We start from the raw sequence: 20,733 nt of genomic DNA, 5'->3' as shown, positions 1-20,733 counted from the left end.
TCTTCCCTTTCTCCTACGGTCCACCCTCCTCTCCTATCAGATTCCTTCTTCTCCAGCCCTTTACTTTTCCCACCCACCTGGCTTCAGCTACCACCTTCCAGCCAGCCTCCTTCCCCTCTCCCTTCCTTTTTATTCTGGTGTCTTCTCCCTTCCCTTCCAGTCCTGAAGAAGGGTCTTGTCCCAAAACATTGTTTATTCATTTCCGTAGATGCTGCCTGACCTGCTGAGTTCCTCCAGCATTTTGTGTCTGTACTTTATCCTGTTATTGTTTTACCTCAGTGCACTGTGTAATGAATTGATCTGCACGGATGGTATGCAAGGCAAGATATTCTTGGTACTTGTAACAAATTACCTATTTAATTAATTTGTCCAACTCACGTCAATCAGCGACCTCGTAACATTCTCCGTTTATAATTCACCACCTCACCTCAAGGCTCTTTAGAAGGTATTTGTTGACAGCCTGTCCACAAATACACTGCAGTAGGCCAGGCCCTTCTGTAAATATTTGAAAGTATGCACGTGATTTCCCCTCAAGCTGGTTACCAGGGAGCTGTCAACAAGTGTCGTGACATATTAAACAATTACATGAACCACCTGCGTTAGCGACAGCTCTTCTTAAAATAGTGCCATGGGAATTTTATCTAACAACAGCATCTAGATGGGTGCTGCCTTTATCCAGCATGCCACAGAAGATGTTGGATTGTAAAACGTTCAAAGACTAAGTGTTGGCTGTGGCAAGCATACTAACTGATTACATCAACACCTGGTATGGAGGGGCCACTGCACAGGATTGGAAAAAGCTGCAGAGGGTTGTAAGCTCAGCCAGTCCCATGGCGAGCACCAGCCTCCCCAGCATCAAGGACTCCTTCATCAGGTGAAGCCTCAAAAAAGGTGGCATCCATCAAGAAGGAACACGCCCTCTACTCATTGCTATCGTCAGGGAGGAGGTACAGGAGGCTCAAAATGCATACCCAACGGTGCAGAAACAGCTGCTTCTCCTCCAGCTTAAGATTTCTGACTGGTCCATGAAACCACGAACACTGCCTCGTTATTTTTGTTCCCTATTTACTCAGAGTCACAGACCCTGTTGACCCACTGAGCTCACCCTGCCCAGTTTCACCTACTAACCCATACGTCTTTGGAATGTGGGAGGAGGCCAGAGCACCCGGAGGAAATGCACGTGGTCACGGGGAGAACGTACAGACCCCCTAGAGACAATGGTTGGAATCGAACCCAGGCTGCCAGCAGTATAATAACATTACACTAACTGCTACGGTACCACCAGAATCAGAATCAGGTTTAATATCATGAAATTTGGTGCTATGCGGCAGCAGTACATCGCAATACATAATATTTAAAAAAACATAAATTACAATAGGAAGCATATGTTTTAAAAAGGTAAGCAGTACAAAAAGAGAGAAAGAAATAGTGAAATAGTGTTTGCGGATTCAGTGTCCATTCAGAAATCTGATGGAGTTGGGGAAGAAGCTGTTCCTGAAACATTGAGTGTGTGTCTCCAGGCTCCTTGATGGTAGCAATGAGAAGAAGGCATGTCCTAGGTGATGGGAGTCCTTAACAATGGATTCCACCTGTTAAAGGCATCTCCTTTTAAAGATGTCCTTGATGCTGGAGAGGCCAGTGCCCATGATGGAGCTGGCTGAGTTTACAACTTTCCGGAGCTCTTTCTGATCCTGTGATGCCCCTCCGTACCAGACGGTGATGCAACCAGTTAGAATGCTCTCCACAGTACATCTGTAGAAATTTGCTGATGTCTTTGGTGACATACTAAATCTCAAGCTTTTCACAAAATACAGCTGCTGTCGTGCCTTCTTTGTAATTGTATTTTAATGTTGGGCCCAGGATAGATCTTCAGATTCAGAATCAGAATCAGGTTTATTATCACCGGCATCTGTTATGAAATTTGTTAACTTAGCAGCAGCAGTTCAATGCAATACATAATGATATAGAAATAAATGAATAAATCTTTTACACTATATATATATCAAATAGATTAAAATAGTGCATAAACAGAAATAATATATATTTTTTAAAATGTGAGGTAGTGTTCATTGGTTCAATGTCCATTTAGGAGTCGAACGGCAGAGGGGAAGAAGCTGATCCTGAATCACTGAGTGTGTGCCTTCAGGCTTCTGTACCTCCTACCTGATGGTAACAGTGAGAAGAGATCATGCCCTAGGTGATAGGGGTCCTTAATGATGGACGTTGCCTCCTTGAAGATGTTTTGGGTACTACAGAGACTAGTAACCAAGATGGAGCTGACTAATTTTTTGACTTTCTGTAGCTTCTTTTGGTCCTATATAGTAGCCGCATCGCCACCCCTTTACCAGACAGTGATGCAGCCAGTCAGAATGCTATCCTTGGTACACCTAGAGAAGTTTTCAAGTGTTTTAGTTGACAGACCAAATCTCTTCAAACTCCTAATGAAACATAGCCACTGAATTGCCTTCTTTATAACTGCATCGATATGTTGCAACCAGATTAGATCCTCAAAGATCTTGACACCTAGTAACTTGAAGTTGCTCGCTCTCTCCACTGCTGATCCCTCTGTGAGGATTGATACACGTTCCCATGTTTTACCCTTCCTGAAGTCGTTGCTGCGACACCACTCCATTAGCTGGTATATCTTGCTCTTGTACACCCTCTCATCTCCATCTGAGTCTCTACCAACAATGGATGTAAAATCAGCAAATTTATAGATGATATTTGAACTATACCTAGCCATACAGACATGGGTATATAGACAGTAGAGCAGTGGGCTAAGCACACACCCCTGAGGTATGCCAGTGCTGATAGTCAGAGAGGAGGAGACATTATCACCAATCCGCACAGATTGTGGTCTTCCGGTTAGGAAGTCAAGGATCCAATTGCAGACGGAGGTACAGATGCCCAAGTTCTGTAACTTATCGATCAGGATTGTGGGAATGACGGTGTTAAATGCTGAGCTATAGTCAACGAACAGCATCCTGACGTAGGTGATGTCAGAGATTTTGACATCCAGGAACTTGAAACTGCTCACCCTTTTCACTGCCGATCCCTCAATGAGGACTGGCGTGTGCTCCCTCGACTTCCCTAGAACTCCATGCTGCCTTAGTTATTTATTTTAAATGCATATGTATGTGTGTATCTATATCCACGTTTCAGTGGGTTGTTGGCTGAATCAAGGGTGGTGATGAAATAGCATAAAGGTGGGAGATCAAAAATTTGGCTGAGTGATGCCACAACAGCCACGCTTTACTCAGTGTCAGCAAGACCAAGGAGCTGATTACTGTTTTCAGGAGAGGGAATCCGGATGTCCTTGAGTCAGTCCTCATTGGGCGAATCAGAGGGTGGGGAAGTTCAGCAACTTTAAATTCCTCAGTGTTATCATTTCAGAGGATCTGTCCTGGGTCCGGCATGTAAATGCAATTACAAAGAAAGAATTGCAGCTCTTCTGCTTTCTTATAAGTTTGCAAAGATTCAGCAGGTCATCTAAAACTTTGACAAACTTCTATAATGTGTGGTGAAGAGTATATTGACTGGTTACAGCATGACTTGGTGTGGGAACTCCAATGTCCTGGTATAGAAAAGCCTCCAAAAAGTAGTGGATAAGGCCTAGTCTATAACGTGTAAAGCCTCCCCACCATTGAGCACATCTCCTTGGAGCACTGTCGCAGGAAAGCAGCATCCATCATCAAGGCCCCTCACCATCCAGGCCGTGCTCTCTTCTCACTGCTACTATCAGGCCCCGTACCTCCAGGTTCAAGAACCGTTATTACCCCACAACATCAGACCTGGACTAGAGGGGATAACTTCACTCTCCCCATCACTGAACTGGACTCACTCTTAAGGACTCGTCACCTCATGTTGTTAATATTTGTTTCAGAATTAGAATCAGAATCAGGTTTATTATCACTGGCATTGTGACCTGAAATTTCTCAGCAGCAGCAGTTCAATGCAATACATAATCTAGCAGAGACAGAAAAAAATAGTAATAACAAATAAAATAAAACATAATAAAAATAAACGATTACACATATTGAATAGATTATTAAAAACGTGCAAAAACAGAAATACTGTGTATTAAAAAAGTGAGATAGTGTCCAAAGCTTCAATGTCCATTTAGGAATCGGATGGCAGAGGGGAAGAAGCTGTTCCTGAATGGCTGAGTGTGTGCCTTCAGGTTTCTGCACCTCCTACCTGATGGTAACAGTGAGAAAAGGGCATGCCCTGGGTGATGGAGGTCCTTAATAATGGACACTGCCTTCCTGAGACACTGCTCCCTAAAGATGTCCTGGGTACTTTGTAGGCTAGTACCCAAGATGGAGCTGACTAGATTTACAACCTTCTGCAGCTTCTTTCGGTCCTGTACAGTAGCCCCCACCCCATACCAGACAGTGATGCAGCTTGTCAGAATGCTCCCACGGTACAATTATAGAAATTTTTGAGTGTATTTGTTGACAGGCCTAATCGCTTCAAACTCCTACTAAAGTATAGCTGCTGTCTTGCCTTCTTTATAACTACATCAATATGTTGGGACCAGGTTAGATCCTCAGAGATCTTGACACCCAGGAAGTTGAAACAACTCACTCTCTCCACTTCTGATCCCTCTATGAGGATTGGTATGTGTTCCTCGTCTTACCCTTCCTGAGTCCACAATCAGCTTTTCCATCTTACTGACGTTGAGTGCCAGATTGTTGCTGTGACACCACTCCACAAGTTGGCATATCTCACTCCTGTACGCCCTCTCGTCATGATCTGAGATTCTACCAACAATGGTTGTATCATCAGCAAATTTATAGATGATATTTGAGCTACCCCTAGCCACACAGTCATGTGTATACAGAGAGTAGAGCAGTGAGCTAAGCACACTTATTTATTGTTATTTTCTGTCTTTCTTTTTGTATTTGCACAGTTCTTTTTTTTTGCATTGGCTGTCTGTCCTGTTGGGTGTGATCATTCAGTGATTCCATTGTGTTTCTTTTATTTACTGTGATTGCTCACAAGAAAATGACTCTCAGGGCTGTATATGGTGACATATATGTACTTTGATAATACATTTACTTGGAACTTCAACTTTGAATAGCTATACAGTATATCTATCTATATACAATATACAGCATACGTTATGTATTGCAATGGATTACGACTGCAGAACAACATATTTTACAACATATGTTGGTAAAAAAAACCTGATTCTGATTCTGATTTTAATAAGTATTTTGTGGTCCTGTAAGGCAATCTGTGTAGGATATAAAACTCTATCAAAATGCAAGTCATGTTGCTTGGTTTTTCACTGGCCGTGTGACAAGTAATGCTGTAAGTAGACCCTGCAAGTAATGCTGTTGTAATCACTATTGTGGAATCCCAGAGCTATTTCACAACTTCTTTGCCTCCCGTGACTTCTGTGTAAACAAAGAATGAACTCATAGTTGGGCGCATGAGTAAGGTGCAGGAGAGCTACACCTACTGAAAACTGGAAAATAGTTGGTCCCTGAACGTTATCATGATGTCAAAGGTTGCAGAATTCATCGAGGCTTCAAAAGCACCAGAGGTACACTCAGAAGCAACCTTCGTGCTCCGGGATCTGTGTTTCAAAAACGCTCACGTCCATAGTTCCTTCAAAGTTGCCACACAAGTTGGTAAGGTTGCTGAGAAGGGATACGGTTTGTTGGCCTTCATTAGTCAGGGGCTCAAGAGCCGCGAGGTAATGCTGCAGCCCTAGTTAGACCACACGTGGGATATTGAGTGGAGTTCTGGTCGCCTCATTATAGGATAGATGTGAAAGCTTTAGAGAAGGTGCAGAGGATGCTGTCTGGATTAGAGAGTGTATTTTATGAGGATAGGTTGAGCGAGCTAAGGCTTTTCTGTTTGCAGCGAATGAGGATGAGCGGTGACTTGATAGAGTACAAGATGTAAGATGCACAGATCAAGTGAAGACATTTTGCCGGGGGATGGGGTATAATAGCTATTGCAAAGAGACATAATTTTAAGGTGTTTGGAGGAAAGTATAAGGGGGATGTCAGAGGTAAGTTTGTTACACAGAGTGCTGGGACTATGCAGGGATGGTGCTAGAGGCAGATACATCAGGAACATTTAAGAGACCCTTAGATAGGCACATAGATGATGGAAAATGGAGGGTTATGTGAGGGGGAAGGGTAAGATTGATCTTTGAGTAGTCTATAAGGTGGGCCGAAAGCCTACGCTGTGCTGTTCTGTTCTGGTTTCTATGTTTTTGGAGGAGCTCTGCTCAAATGCTTTTAACTAAGGGCTGCATTGCTGCCAAAACGGGATTGCTCCCTTCACAAAAACGTTTTGGCACATGGAGCAGCTAGGGAATGAAAGTTTTTCAAGTTTATTGTCTTGGACAATCAGACTCAAGGTAGAAGTGCCAGGAAAATTAGCTTTTTGCAGTAGCAGCAGCACAGTACATTACAAATGTGAAAATCATAAGTTAACATAAACTTAACATGCATTACTTCTACAACAAAATGGTTTCTTAAAGTTGTCATAAGTGGGGATGGTAGTGGGGCAAAACTCCCAGTACTTACTGTTACTTGGGATGCAAAACTGGGCTGAGAAGTGGCAGATGGAGTTCAACCTAGATAAGTGTGAGGTGGTTCATTTTGGTAGGTTAAATATGATAATAGAATATAGTATTAATGGTAAGACTCTTGGCAGTGTGGAGGATCAGAGGGATCTTGGTGTCCGAGTCCATAGGACACTCAAAGTTGCTGCGAGGGTTGACTCTGTTGTTAAGAAGGCATATGGTGCATTGGCCTTCATCAATCATGGGATTGAGTTTAGGAGCTGAGAGGTAATGTTGCAGCTGTATAGGACCCTGGTCAGACCCCACTTGGAGTACTGTGCTCAGTTCTGGTCACCTCACCTCACTATAGGAAGGATGTGGAAACCATAGAAAGGGTGCAGAGGAGATTTACAAGAATGAAATCTGGATTGGGGAGCATGCCTTATGAGAATAGGTTGAGTGAACTCAGCCTTTTCTCCTTGGAGTGACAGAAGATGAGAGGTGATCTGATAGAGGTGTATAAGATGATGACAGGCATTGATTGTGTGGATAGTCAGAGGCTTTTTCCCGGGGCTGAAATGGCTAGCACGAGAGAACACAGTTTTAAGGTGCTTGGAAGTAGGTACAGAGGAGATGTCAGGGGTAAGTTTTTTATGCAGAGAGTGGTGGGTGTGTGGAATGGGCTGCTGGTGACAGTGGTGGAGGTGGATACGATAGGGTCTTTTAAGAGCCTCCTGGACAGATACATGGAGCTTAGGAAAATAGAGGGTTATGGGTAACCCTAGGTAATTTCTAAGGTAGGAACATGTTCAGCACAGCTTTGTGGGCCGAAGGGCCTGTATTGTGCTGTAGGTTTTCAATGTTTCTATGTTTCTAAATGCTCCCAATGGCAACATCTCCAGTAGACTCTGACAACCAAGTCCAACTCCTGGCCTTCACGTGTTGCTTAGCAACTAAGCCCAGCAGAACCGCTTCTAACGACAGAAGGGACAAAGGCAGGTTACTGCTGCCCTAAAACCAGTCACTTCAGGCAGATGGGATTCTTCAGCCGTGGTTGGCAGCTCAGCTAGGAGAAGGGAATCTCTGATCTCAAACCTCCGCTGCCTTGCGGCTGCACCCATTCACAGGGAAGGCTTCGGGAGTAAACCCCGAGGGAAGAATCCAGAGCTGCAGTCCCTAAGGCAGTCCTACGTTGAGTTCAATGCTCACTGCCAACTCCTGTGACACCGCTGGTGCCAAACTGTATCGGTCTCTGCCGTTCCTTTGGGCTCATCAGATGTGTAGAGAGGAGGAGCCTGTTACAAGGGCAACAGCTTGCTCTCCATATTGTACTGCCCTGTCTTGAGTATCTGGACAGCTAGGATGCAATATCAATGGTCAACTCTGACTGACCAAGGTCCATATCACACCAGGCAAAACAAAATTAACACATTGTTAACGCAGATTGAGTGAGAATAGTGCTCTGGTTTGTCAGGTCAGATCAGAAATCTGAAAGTATTGGGGAAGAAGCTGTTGTTGAACGTTAAGATGTCGATCTTTGGGCTCCTGTATCTCCTGCTTGATGGCAACATGGCCCTGATGGTGGGGTTCCTGACGATAGATGCTGATTTCCTGAGACATCGGCTCTTGTCGGTGTCCCCGACGGTGGGGAGAGCTGGCTGAACCCACCACTCTCTGCAGCCTCTCGGACCTCCATGCCAGGCCGTGATGCAGCCTGTCAGAATGATTTCCGCTGTGTGTCAGTAGGTGCATGAATGGCTTCAATGATGTGCTGAATCCCCTTAAACTTCCAAGAAAGTAAAGCTGGTGAACAGTCTCTATGATTGCATCTGTGTGCTGCGCCCGGGTGTCGATCGAATGGTGAAGGCAAGGGTTACCTCGGGAAGATGTGAACATCTAGTTCAGTGCAGAACTGGCATTGCCAGTAGAACTGGCCTAAGGAGCAGAGCACCACCAGGGTCAGCAGCAGTTATTACCCCTCAACCATCAGGCTCCTGAACCAGAGTAGGCAACTTCACTCACCCTGACACTGAAATGATCCCACAACTTTCAAGGACTCTGCAACTCATGTTCTGTGCATTATTTACTTACTTATTATCATTCTGGTTTATTTTCTACTTTGTATTTGCACTTTTGTCTTTTATATGGTAATTTTTTGCCCATCTTTGCTGAGTGCAGTTCTTCATTGATTTTATTGTGTTTATTGTATTTACTGTGAATGCCTGCAAGAAAATGAATCTCAGGGCTGTATATGGTGACATGTATGTAGTTTGATAATAAATTTACTTTGAACTTTGAGTAAGTTGGGTGCAGTAGAACACTTGAACTTTCTCCTCCTTTAATGGTTAGTGCTCCACATTGTCTTTAACCAGCAGCAACCTTTCATTTCCTTTTTGCATGTAGAGGCATGTCTGCAAATGGGACTATCTCTGATGGGCATTGTGGTCAGTATGAATGGGTTGGGCTGAAGGGCCTTTTGCTGTGTCATGTGACTCTATGACCCTTCTATCTATTTCTACTTCAAATGTGTTCAAGACCTCTTCTCCACTCCCTATAGGTTCCTGGGTATTATCATAATAGAGGATCTGTCCTGGGTTCAGCATGAAACTGCCATTACAAGCTGAACATGTGCCAGGGTCCGGTCTGGTCCTGAATCCGCATTCCGGGTCTTGATCTGGTCCGAGTGCTCTGGACTCCGGGTCTTACAGCTGTCCCTCCCGGCCCCTTTGAGCCTGTTAAGATCAGCCTGGATCAAGGAGGCACACCTGTGGCCAATTCGGCTGCAGGTGTTTATAAGGGGCCGTGGGTCGGAGACTGGGTGGGTGGTCATTTTTGTTCTGCCCTGCTCTGTATATGCTCTATTGGTTTGGTCTTGTTCCCCTGCTTCTCTCCAGTGTGCTGGTCCTGCTGTTCTGCCTTATTCTCCTTGCTTGTGCTGCCATGCTGTTGGTTGCCTTTCCCAATTTACCAATGTACCTGGTGGATCACTGTAGTTTAGCTGCTTACCCTGAACCCAGCTTCCTACCCGTTGCCTCTGTCGGGTGGGTCTGGCTGGACTGCTGCTGCCTGGTGGGGGTTCTGCCCCTTCCAACCCGTTGCCTCCATCGGGCGGATCCGGCTGGACTGCCGCTGCCTGGCGAGGGTTCTGCCCCTTCCATCTATTGCTCCCTGAGGGTTGTGCCACGCACCTGCCCAGGTGTCCGCGACTAGCCCAGGCCTCTGTGTTTTCTGCCTGGGAGGTGGCCCTGCCCGGGATCCAAGCGGCCCGCCCTAGGGACTCCTACCCTTTCCTCCCCTCGTTTCCCATGGGTTGTGCCCTGCACCTGCCCAAGTGTCTGTGACTGGCCCAGGCTGCTGGGTTCCCACCTGGGAGGTGGCCCTGCCCAGGATCCCTGTGGCCCGTCAAGAGGAATCTGCCTGCCTGCCTCGTCTGAACTCTTGGATCCAGCCCTGCCTGCATTAACCCTTAAATGCCATGGCATCCCCATCCTGTCCTTCCCCTAGTATTTCAGTGTCTGCGTCCTGCATTTGGGTCCATTCGGCCCCTGCTCCTGACAACATGGCAGTGCATCTACCTCTTTAGAAGTTTGCATAGATTCAACACGTCGTCTAAAACTCTGATGAACTGATGCACTGAGAGCAGCCTGACTTGCCAGATCATGACCTGGTATGGACAATACCAATGCCCAAGAACGGAAAAGCCCTCACCACCACTGATCACCTCTACAAAGAGCACTACCACGAGACAGCAGCAACCATCATCAAGGGCCCTCACTATCTGGCCCCTGCTCTCTTCTCTCTGCCACCAAGGGGAAGAAGGTTATCAGGTGCCATGCCCAGTTTGAGCTTTGACTACTGTGGCCCACACACTCCTGTTTTGGGTCAAGTGGATCAATTCATTGGTATTCATTTCCAGTTCTCTGGCTGCTGTCTCCACCATCGTTTCTTCCCTTCAATCTTTCCCATAATTACTGTGCATTCTAACTCCTCTTTCCTAATCATATCCAATGAAGTTGCGTTGCCTTTTCATGGTCTCATACATTATTTCTCTTTTTGTGCTTGCTCTGTTCATGACATCCTCATTAGATATTCGTTTCGTCCATGATATTCTTTGCATCCTCCTCAAAAACCACATCTCAGCTGCTTCAATTTGTTTACTCATGTTAATAGATATTGTCCAACATTCTGAGCCATATAACATAGCTGGATAAATGTAACATTTCAGTATTCTGAGGCAGGTTGTCATGCCTAGTTTAGTGTTGGTCAGTATACTCTTCATTCTCGTAAAGGTGTCTTTTGCCATCCCTATTCTTCTTTTGATGTCCATATCACACCTCCCATCTGATGTCACCCAGCTTCCTAAGCAGCAAAAGTTCTGTACTTGTTTTATGTCTTCCCTGTTTATTCTCAGCCTGCAGATAGGATTCTCCTTTTTGGGTATCACCATGCATTCTGTTTTTTTGCAATTGATAGATAGACCTATTTTTTGTTCTTTCTTCAACAACTGTATCGATTAAGTTTTGTAGTTCTTCCTCCATACTTGCAATTAACAGAGTGTCATCCGCATATCTGAAATTATTGATGTTTTCACCACCAACTTTGATTCCCAAGATGTCTCTTATTTTTTGTAATATTGTTTCACTGTACACATTAAACAAATCAGGGAGAAAACGCATGGTTGCCTAGCACCTCCCTTGATTTTTGTAAACTGACTCACTTCTCCATCTATTCTTACAGTGGCAGTTTGTTCCCAGTACAGATTTCTCATTAGGTGGAGATCTTTCGAATCTAGATCTAGAGTTTCCTGTAATATTTCAAATAACTTATTGTGTTTCACTTTATCAAATGTTTTTGTGTAGTCGATACAAACAAATAAATCTTTTTGCACTTGAATAGCTCGTTCTGATAGTATCCTTAACATCAATATCGCATTTCTTGTACCTTTGTATTTCACAAGACCACATTGTTCTTTACCTATTTCAGCTTGTATCTTACTTTTAGCTCTTGTCATTATAATTCTTAGAAGTACCTTGGTTGTATGACTCATTAAACACAAGTCCTATGTAATTCATATTCTATTGCTCCATGTTTCTTAGGAAGTGATAAATACTGATTTTTTTTTAAATCTCTTCTGGTATCATTCCAGTCTCACAAATGTCATTGATTAAATCAGTAATTTTTTCAATTCCATAATCTTCAAGGGTGATAATTTGTTCTATTACTAATTCATCAGGACCCGCTGCCTTTCCTTTCTTCACCTTATTTTTTGCATTATGAACTTCAGATTTTAAAAAAACTTGGACCTTCAATGTTCTTTTTAATTTCTGGTTTTTTGCCTCGATCGTCTTCAAACAATTCCTGAATATACTCAGTCCATCTGTTCATAATCTCATCTTTTCCTGTGACTGTCCTTTGCTTTCAAACATCCACCTGAAGAACAGAGGAGCTTTTTACTAGTGATATTCTTGATTCGTTGATGTAACCGTTTTTGGTCAGTAATAGGGATTCTTTTCCAGTTGCTCACATTCCTGGTTTAACCATTCTTCTTTGGCTCTTTGACATAAGCTTTTAAATTTTTTATCAAAGGACTTATATTTTATAGGGTTTACTTTCTTCCGTCTCCTTTCTTCCAGTAGATTTTTGATTTCATCTGTCATCCATTTATTCTTTCTGCTTTTTTTCTTTTTTAGGAATCACTGACTTTGCTGATTCAACTAAGGCATCCTTTAGAGAGTTAAACTTCATTTCTACATGATTGCTATCATCTTCAACAGACTATTTCTAGACTTTGAAATCTATTCCTTACTTCAATTGTAAATTTTTGTCTAAGTTTTCTTCTTTAATTAATTGCCAGTAGTCAAGGGATTGTTCAGGTTTTTGCTTTAGTGTTTTAAGTTTTACTTTTACGTGACATATTACTGGGTTATGGTCACTATTACAGGCTGCACCTGGATACGTTTTGCATTGAGTCACTGAGTTTCTAAATCTTTGGTTTATAGTAATAAAGTCAAGTTGATTTCTGGTGTTATCACCTGGACTTTTCAAGGTTCACAAGCGCCTTGAATGGTTTTTAAAGTAGGTATTCGTAATGACTTAATTAGTCATCTTGCACCATTCTACCCATTTCTCGCCTCTTTCATTCCTTTTCCCTAGTGCAAATTTTCCTGTGGTATTTCCATCAGCACCTTGTCCTACTTTAGCATTTAGATCTCCCATGACAATAACAATATCTTGAGATTTGCGTCCATGCTTTGCTTGATCAGGCTCTTCATAGAATTTATCTATATCTTCATTTGTTCCATCTGTTGTTGATGTATATACCCGTGCGATACATCTTGCGAGTTTAACCATGGTTTTCTTAGCAAATAGATTCTAGGAAACCTAGTATCTAGTAACGGTGGTTTGCTGTTGCCTTCTGTTGGGTGAACTAAAGAAATTGCCATTTCGCTTCCCAAATGTTCATCCGCCTGTACTACAGCCATTGTCATTTGAGGTCCTAGCTCATCCCCCTTCTCCGCCATTAAGTTCAGTTACTGAACCCTCCAGATCTGCCGTTGGCCTTCGCTCATATCCAGAGCAGGAACCCTTTCAGGTGCTCCCATTCCGGGTCAGAGCGGCCCCAAGAGCAACGAAGAGGTAATTCCACTTTCCCCAAAGCTCTGAAACTCCCCAATCAGAGCCTCATCACCGGTTGGTTTAGAGTCGTACCCAGGGCATTTTTTAGGAAGAAGGTACAGGAGCCTTAAGGCCCACACCACAAAGTTCAGGGACAGTTATTATCCCTCAACCATCAGGCTCCTGAACCATAACTTCACTCACCACAGCACTGAACTGATCACTGATCACAATCTATAAACTTACTTTCAACTCAGGCCCCAATTTTAATTATTACTTATTTATTATTATTATTATTTCTTTTTGTATTCAGACAATTTGACAGCCTTTGTGTGCAACTGTTCATCGATTCTTTTGTACTATTTTGTTCTACAATGAATGCCTGCAAGAAAATGGATCTTATTTGGAGGTCGTATTTGGAGACATAGATGCATTTTGATAATAAATTTACTGTGAGCTTTGGAATATCAGAGTTTCAAACACTCATTACTGTCATTGGAATGGTGCCCCATGATCTCAGACATTCACCTGGGGGTACAGACACTGTCTTGGTTCTAGTCTCCCCTTCAAGAACTGGTAGGAATCGAACCTGGATCACTATGTCTGGGTGGCTTTCCTCCATGCTCCATTTTCGTAGGACATAGAACATAGAACAGTACAGCACAGGAAAAGACCAAACCGGCATAAAAGTAAATTAAAAAAAACAAATCCCTCCTAACTGCACAATGCCTATATCCCTCCACTTTCTTCATATTCCTCGCACATTTCGAAGACGTATGGGTTCTTAGTTTAATTGTTCACATGGGTGCTATCGGGCAGCACAGGATCCTTGAGGCAGAAGGGCCTGTATCTCTAAATAACTCAAATAAAATAAATCTCCACCCCTCGGATCTCACCCCTCACCTACACACTGGGGATGACCAGTTAGCTTGCTTCTGTTCAACTTGTGCTTGAAATGTGGCAGAAACCAAAGCACCCAGAACCCCAGGCAGTCACACGAGCGTTATACACTTGGTGCCACATTTACACCTGCTTGTTAATGCAAATATCTAATCAGCCAATCATGTGGCAGCAACTCAATGCATAAAAGCATGTAGACATGGTCAAGAGGTTCAATTGTTGTTCAGACCAAACATCAGAATGGGGAAGAAATGTGACCTGAGTGACTTTGACAGTGGAATGATTGTTGGTGCCAGGCAGGGTGGTTTGAGTATTTCAGAAACTGCTAATCACCTGGAATTTTCACACACAACAGTCTCTCGAGTTTACAGAGAATGAAGAGAAAAACAAAAACAAAATTCCAGTGAGCAGCAGATACAAAATGCTGGAGGAATTCAGCAAGACAGGCAGCATCGAGGAAAAGACCAAAACACCGACTGTACTCTTTTCCTAGATCCTGCCGGGCTTGCTGAGTTCCTCCAGCATTTTGTGTGTGTTGCTCGGATTTCCAGCATCTGCAGATTTTCTCTTGCCAGTGAGCGGCAATTCTGTGGGCGAAAATGCCTTGTTAATGAGATATATCAGAGGAGAACAGCCAGGTTGTTCCGAGCTGACAAGGAAACACAGGAACAGTATTAAGCACATTTTAAAACAGTGCTGTGCAGAAGAGCGTCTCTGAATGCACAACATGTAGGGACCTTGAAGTGGATGGGCTACAACAGCAGAAGATCACAAACATAATCTCAGTGGCCACTTTTTTAGGTACAAGAGGTAACTAATATAGTGGCAAAAGCATGCAAACTCCACACGGCAACATCGGAGGTCAGGGCAGTGGCTCTGCTAGCTGCATCACCATGCCGCCCTCCTCCTCCTTCTCCTCTCTCCTATCTTTGCACCGCTGCCTTCCAAGAGATGGCTGGGTGAAGTTCAATGTTTCAGACCACAAGTAAAACACAATGTAAGCACTGCAGCTTACTCAAGGATAGAATTCTCACAAAGAGTCAACAACAGGAAACGAGATATCCTGAGATCAGGGTAAGAGTCAGCAAACATAACCGATGAGCAGATCACGTGGTTACAAGATTAGTTGTTCTGCCTTATAATGACACACCACCATTCAGACGTCCCATTGGCCACATGAACTCACCTCTCAATCAGAAGGATGTGGGCTTACATTCCACTCCAGAAACTTGAGCAGGCTGTTCCAGAAACCTCCTCAAGTTCATTACATAAAGACACTTACCTCACTGCAAGTTTAAAAGACGTGATGACACCGAGATAGGTGGAGGAGCAGGAAGTGTTGAGGAAACGGAAAGGTTGCAGAGAGACTTGGTCAGTTTAGGAGAGTGGGCAAAGAAATGGCAGATGAGATACGATGTTGAGAAATGTATGGTTGTACATTTTGGAAGCAGAAACAATTGGGCAGATTATTATTTAGATGGGGAGAAAATTCAAAAATCAGAAGTGCAAAGGGACTTGGGGGTCCTAGTGCAGGATACCCTAAAGGTTAACCACCAGGTTGGATCAGCAATAAGGAAAGCGAATGCTATGTTGGCATTCATTTCAAGAGGAATAGTGTATAAGAGTAAGGAGGTGTTGATGAGGCTCTATGGGGCACTGGTGAGACCTCATTTGGAATACTGTGTGCAGTTTTGGGCCCCCTATCTTAGAAAGGATGTGCTGATGTTGGAGAGAGTTCAGAGAAGATTCACTAGGATAATTCCTGGAATGTAGGGACTAACATATGAGGAGCGTTTGTTGGCTCTTGGATTGTATTCATTAGAGTATAGAAGAATGAGAGGGGATCTCATAGAAACATTTCGAATGTGGAAAGGGTTGGACAGAGTAGATGTGGAAAGGCTGTTTCCCTCGGTGGGTGAGTCCAGGACAAGAGGTCACAGTCTTAGAATTAGAGGGTACCCATTTAAAACAGAGATGAGGAGAAATTTTTTTAGCCAGAGGGTCGTGGATTTATGGAATTCGTTGCCACATACAGCTGTGGAGGCCCAGTCAGAGGGTGCTTAAGGAGGAGATTGACAGGTATCTAATTAGTCAGGGTATCAAGGGATATGGGAAAAAAGCCGGAAATTGGAACTAGACAGGTATCATGGTGGATTGGCGGAGCAGACTCGATGGGCCGAATGTCCTGCTTCTACTCCTTTGTCTTGTGATCTTGTGATCCTTCAAAGCAAGCATGATCATCAAAGAGATTCTGCAGAGCAACGTAGACGCAGGACTCAGCAGGTCCAGCAGCATCTATGGAGGGGACTGAACAGCTGGTGTTGAAAGTGATATTCAGAAAGTAGATATTAGCAGTCCCTGCTCCACTCACAGTATATATTCCATATTTACAGCTAGAGATATGGTACAGTGACAGATCCTTTCAGCCCAACGAGTCTGCGCCACCCAATTACACCCTTGTGACCGATTAACCTACCAACTCGAACGTCTTTGGACTGTGGGAGGAAACCGGAGCACCTGGAGGAAACCCACACGTGGTCACGGGGAGAACGTACAAACTCCTTACAGACTGCAGTGGGAATTGGACCGGGGTCGCTTGTGCTGTAAAAGTATAGCGCTAACTGTTCCGCTCATTAACATAAGATCTGCACCGCTGCCTCATTGCTCCAGGCACCTGAGTTTGCTCTTGGAAATCAGCAGCTTTATATAAAATTATTTATTGAGATACAACATGGAATAGGTCCTTCGAACCACACCGCCCAGCAGTCCCCCAATTTAACCCCAGCCTAATCGCAGGATAATTTACAATCACCAGCTAACCTACCAACTGGTTAGACTTTGGACTGTGGGAGGAAACTGGAGCTCCCGTAGGAAACCCACGTGGTCACGGGGACAACGGACTCCTCATAGACAGCGGCAGGTTGATAAGGAGCAGGCAATCGTTTTTCTCTTAAATAATGTTGGTGGAGAAGATGAAATATTGCCTGGGTAGCAGGGATAAAAGGCTGTCTGTCTTTACCAAGTGATCTTTGTAAATATACCTGGAGATGGACAAAGCCCCCGTCAGTGCTCTGTCCAAACTGCACATACAGTCCAAACACCAAAATAATATCTGTGGTAAAAAATGTTCTATACTCTGGCAGGATGTTTAATATGCATTTGTGAGGGATGACTTTTTATAGACAAGAATTACCTGGATCCAATGACATAATATTTGAGTCATTATCTGAAGTAGAATTGTGGAAGTAAGCCAGGGTGGGGATGATGCAGAAGAAAACATATAAAAGTACCTAAAAGTACACCTCTTGGGCCACCCTCAGACTGGAGGAGAAACACTTCCTATTTCATCTGGGAACCCTCCAACCTGATACATGAATATGGGTTTCTCCCTGCAGTTTAAAAAAAATCACTCCCCCTCCCCTTTTCTTCTATTCCTCACTCAAACATCTTACCTCTTCTCACCTGCCCACCATCTCCCCTGGGTCCCCTCCTCCTTCCCTTTCTCCTGTGCTCCACTCTCTTCTCCTATCAGATTCCTTCCTCTCCAGCCCTTTACCTTTCCCACCACCTGGCTTCACCCATCACCTTCCAGCCAGCCTCCTTCCCCTCCCCCCACCTTTTCATTCCGGAATCTTCTTCCTTCCTTTCCAGTCCTGAAGAAGGGCCTCAGACTGAAACATCAACTCTCCACTCATTTCCATAGACACTGCCTGACCTGCTGAGTTAACCATAACCATATAACCATCCTCCAGTATTTTTGTGTGTTGTTTTAAAAGTACCTAAATAACCTTGGGAAGATCTGTAAGAAAATTAATTTCGACTGAAGCCATTAACTTTTAAATCTTATTGTGAGAAAAGGCTGTTTCCGACCACAGTCATGATGCTTAAATGTCAAACTCTGCATGAGTCATCGTGGAGAACTGAGATTTCATCATCATTTCTCTGATGAAATTTGTATGACTCATTGAGAAACTTGCTGATTCAACGGGTAACACAACACACTGCTTAGTTTCTGTATTAGAGCATGGGCCGATTGGTCACTGCCCCAGCAGATGGCTGTGAATCAGGAATGATTGGTCACTGCCCCAGCAGATGGCTGTGAATCAGAAATGAGTGTTCTGTAGGAAACATTTTAGGGGTTTCAAAGCTCTCCAGTGGAAAACAAAAGATGTCAAGGCTAAATTTATGCTGTGTGTATGTGTGTATACATTTGTGTTTGTGTGTGGGCACATGTCTATGTTGTGTCTGAGTGTGTATGTGTGTGTGTAATTCTGAGTGTGTGTCTGTGGGTGAGATCATGTGTGTTTGTGGATGGGTTTGTGTGTGTGTGTGTGTGCATGCACGTGAGTGAGTGTGTGTGTCTGTGGGTGAGATCGTGTGTGTTTGTGGATGGGTGTGTGTCTGTGTGCATGCACGTGTGTGAGTGTGTGTGTCTGTGGGTGAGATCGTGTGTGTTTGTGGATGGGTGTGTGTCTGTGTGCATGCACGTGTGTGAGTGTGTGTGTCTGTGGGTGAGATCGTGTGTGTTTGTGGATGGGTGTGTGTCTGTGTGCATGCATGTGTGTGAGTGTGTGTGTCTGTGGGTGAGATTGTGTGTGTTTGTGGATGGGTGTGTGTCTGTGTGCATGCACGTGTGTGAGTGTGTGTGTCTGTGGGTGAGATCGTGTGTGTTTGTGGATGGGTGTGTGTCTGTGTGCATGCACGTGTGTGAGTGTGTGTGTCTGTGGGTGAAATTGTGTGTGTTTGTGGATGGGTGTGTGTCTATGTGCATGCACGTGTGTGAGTGTGTGGGTCTGTGGGTGAGATTATGTGTGTTTGTGGATGGGTTTGTGTGTGTGTGTGTGTGTGTGTGTGTGTGTGTGTGTGATACACCCACATACCTTAAGCAGGCGGGATTATTCTTATTGCAAGGATAGAATGAGAGTGAACTTAGATTGACTTAAACCCTACAGGAGTCTAAAGGACAAAAGGATTTATGAACCAATTAATGGGAAGTCACTGTTATAATATAGGAAATGTGGCAGACAGTTTGTTCATAGCAAACTCCCACAGATATCAGTCATCAACTAACTACTACTCATAACGTTGCTTCAGAATAAATACTGGCCAGGCCACCAGGACTAACTTTTCCATGATAGGACCATGGAAACTCTTCAAGCCTCAGTGCAATGTATTCTCTGGAAAACAGTTCCCCCGACAGGGCAGCGTTCCTTGTACTGCTTCAGAGTGGCTGCTGGAGGTTTTTGCTCAAGCATCTGGGATGGGATTTTGAGCCCTAAACCTTTGGACATAGGAATGAGGGGATGTGGGAGGAGCTGTGACTGAGACACAAGGACATATCAAAGAAGATTGAATCTGTCCTGAGGAAAAATTATATATGCTCTGAAGAACTCTCAAAATAAATGGATAAACATAGAATCAAATTTCACTTTTAAAAAATGTCCTACTTGTAGATATCACATCACACTTAAAATGAGTTTCTACTGCAATTGCAAATAAGAAAAATTAATTGGCAATGGGCATTAGGACTAAAGGAGACTGAAGCTTCAAAGACTTGGGATTTGAGTGGATTACACAGAAAAAGGAGACTGGGGCACAACCTGAAGGTGCCCCTGGGAAGCCCGCAATGTCGCCATGCTCTGGTGCCAACACAGTACATCTACAACTTACTAACCCCAATCTGTATGTCTTTGAAATATGGAAGGAAGTTGGAAAACCCAGAGGAGTCCCATGTTGCCAGGGGTAGAAAGTAAAACTCCTTACAGTAGTAGGCAGCAGCCGATCCCAGGGGACCATGGGTTTGTGCCTCTGGTGGACTGTATCCTGTCCGGGGCGCAAGCCTGGGCAGGAAGATTTGAAGAACCGGCCATTGCCCATGCAGCGGGTTCCCCCTCTCCACGTCTCTGATGTAGTCCAAGGAAAGGGCAAGCGCCGATATAGCTCGGCACCGGTGTCGTCGTGGAGTTTGCCAGAGTGAAGCTGTAAACAACATCAAACTGCCTTAGGGACCCCGGCCCCAGATTTCTTCCTCGGGGTTTACTCCCGAAGCCTTTCCCATGGGCAGGTATGGCCACAAGGCAGCAGAGGTTTAAAATCTGAGTTTTCCTTCTCTTAGGCAGGCTGCTGAGCCCCACCTGCACAAACCCCTTACAGTACACTGTGGGAAATGAACCCCAGACTTCCAATCACTGGGCACAGTAATGCGTTACCCTAACCACTATACTAGCACGTCACCTCTTGCGCATATGATGGCAAAAATCAATTTGCTGCATAGCCTCAAGATTCTGATATCATCTCAAAGGCTCCTTCCTCCTCCTTGGGATGGGAATTCCCAAAAATCAGTGGGGTTGCTTGTGGGGAACATATCCATAAATTGAGCCCCTTTCCCTGATAATCTCGTCCCATGGCAAAGCTTGGGAGAGTGGGTTTGTTTTGGAGTCTGATAACAGGGATGTGAATTCCCATCTAGTAGAACTGATTAAGTGCTCCAGGCCCTCCCCAGCTGACGAGCTCCCAACTAGAGAACATAGCGCAGCACAGTACACACCTTCAGCCCATAATGTTGTGCTGACCCTTTAACCCACTCAGTCCTAATGACCGTTTATTCCTCTCCATAGATGCTGCCTGACCTGCTGAGTTTCTCCAGCATTTTGTAAATGCGTGGCTCTGCATTTCCAGCATCTGCAGATCCT

The 20,733-nt window shown here is 44.3% G+C and overlaps 1 long non-coding RNA gene across 1 annotated transcript in view; it reads left to right on the top strand.

Annotated features, from left to right (window-relative positions):
* The first annotated feature begins 5,401 nt into the window (after positions 1–5,401).
* LOC132399965 (uncharacterized) overlaps positions 5,402–20,733 on the top strand; it is a 36,270-nt gene continuing 20,938 nt past the window's right edge. The window contains exon 1 of the long non-coding RNA XR_009514150.1: positions 5,402–5,639. This is a non-coding gene — a long non-coding RNA (uncharacterized LOC132399965). The remainder of the gene's footprint in view (positions 5,640–20,733) is intronic.

This window comes from Hypanus sabinus, chromosome 9 (genome assembly GCF_030144855.1).
Source record: "Hypanus sabinus isolate sHypSab1 chromosome 9, sHypSab1.hap1, whole genome shotgun sequence".
Classification (NCBI taxonomy): Eukaryota; Metazoa; Chordata; class Chondrichthyes; order Myliobatiformes; family Dasyatidae; genus Hypanus; species Hypanus sabinus.
This window is presented reverse-complemented; position numbering and strand designations above follow the sequence as displayed.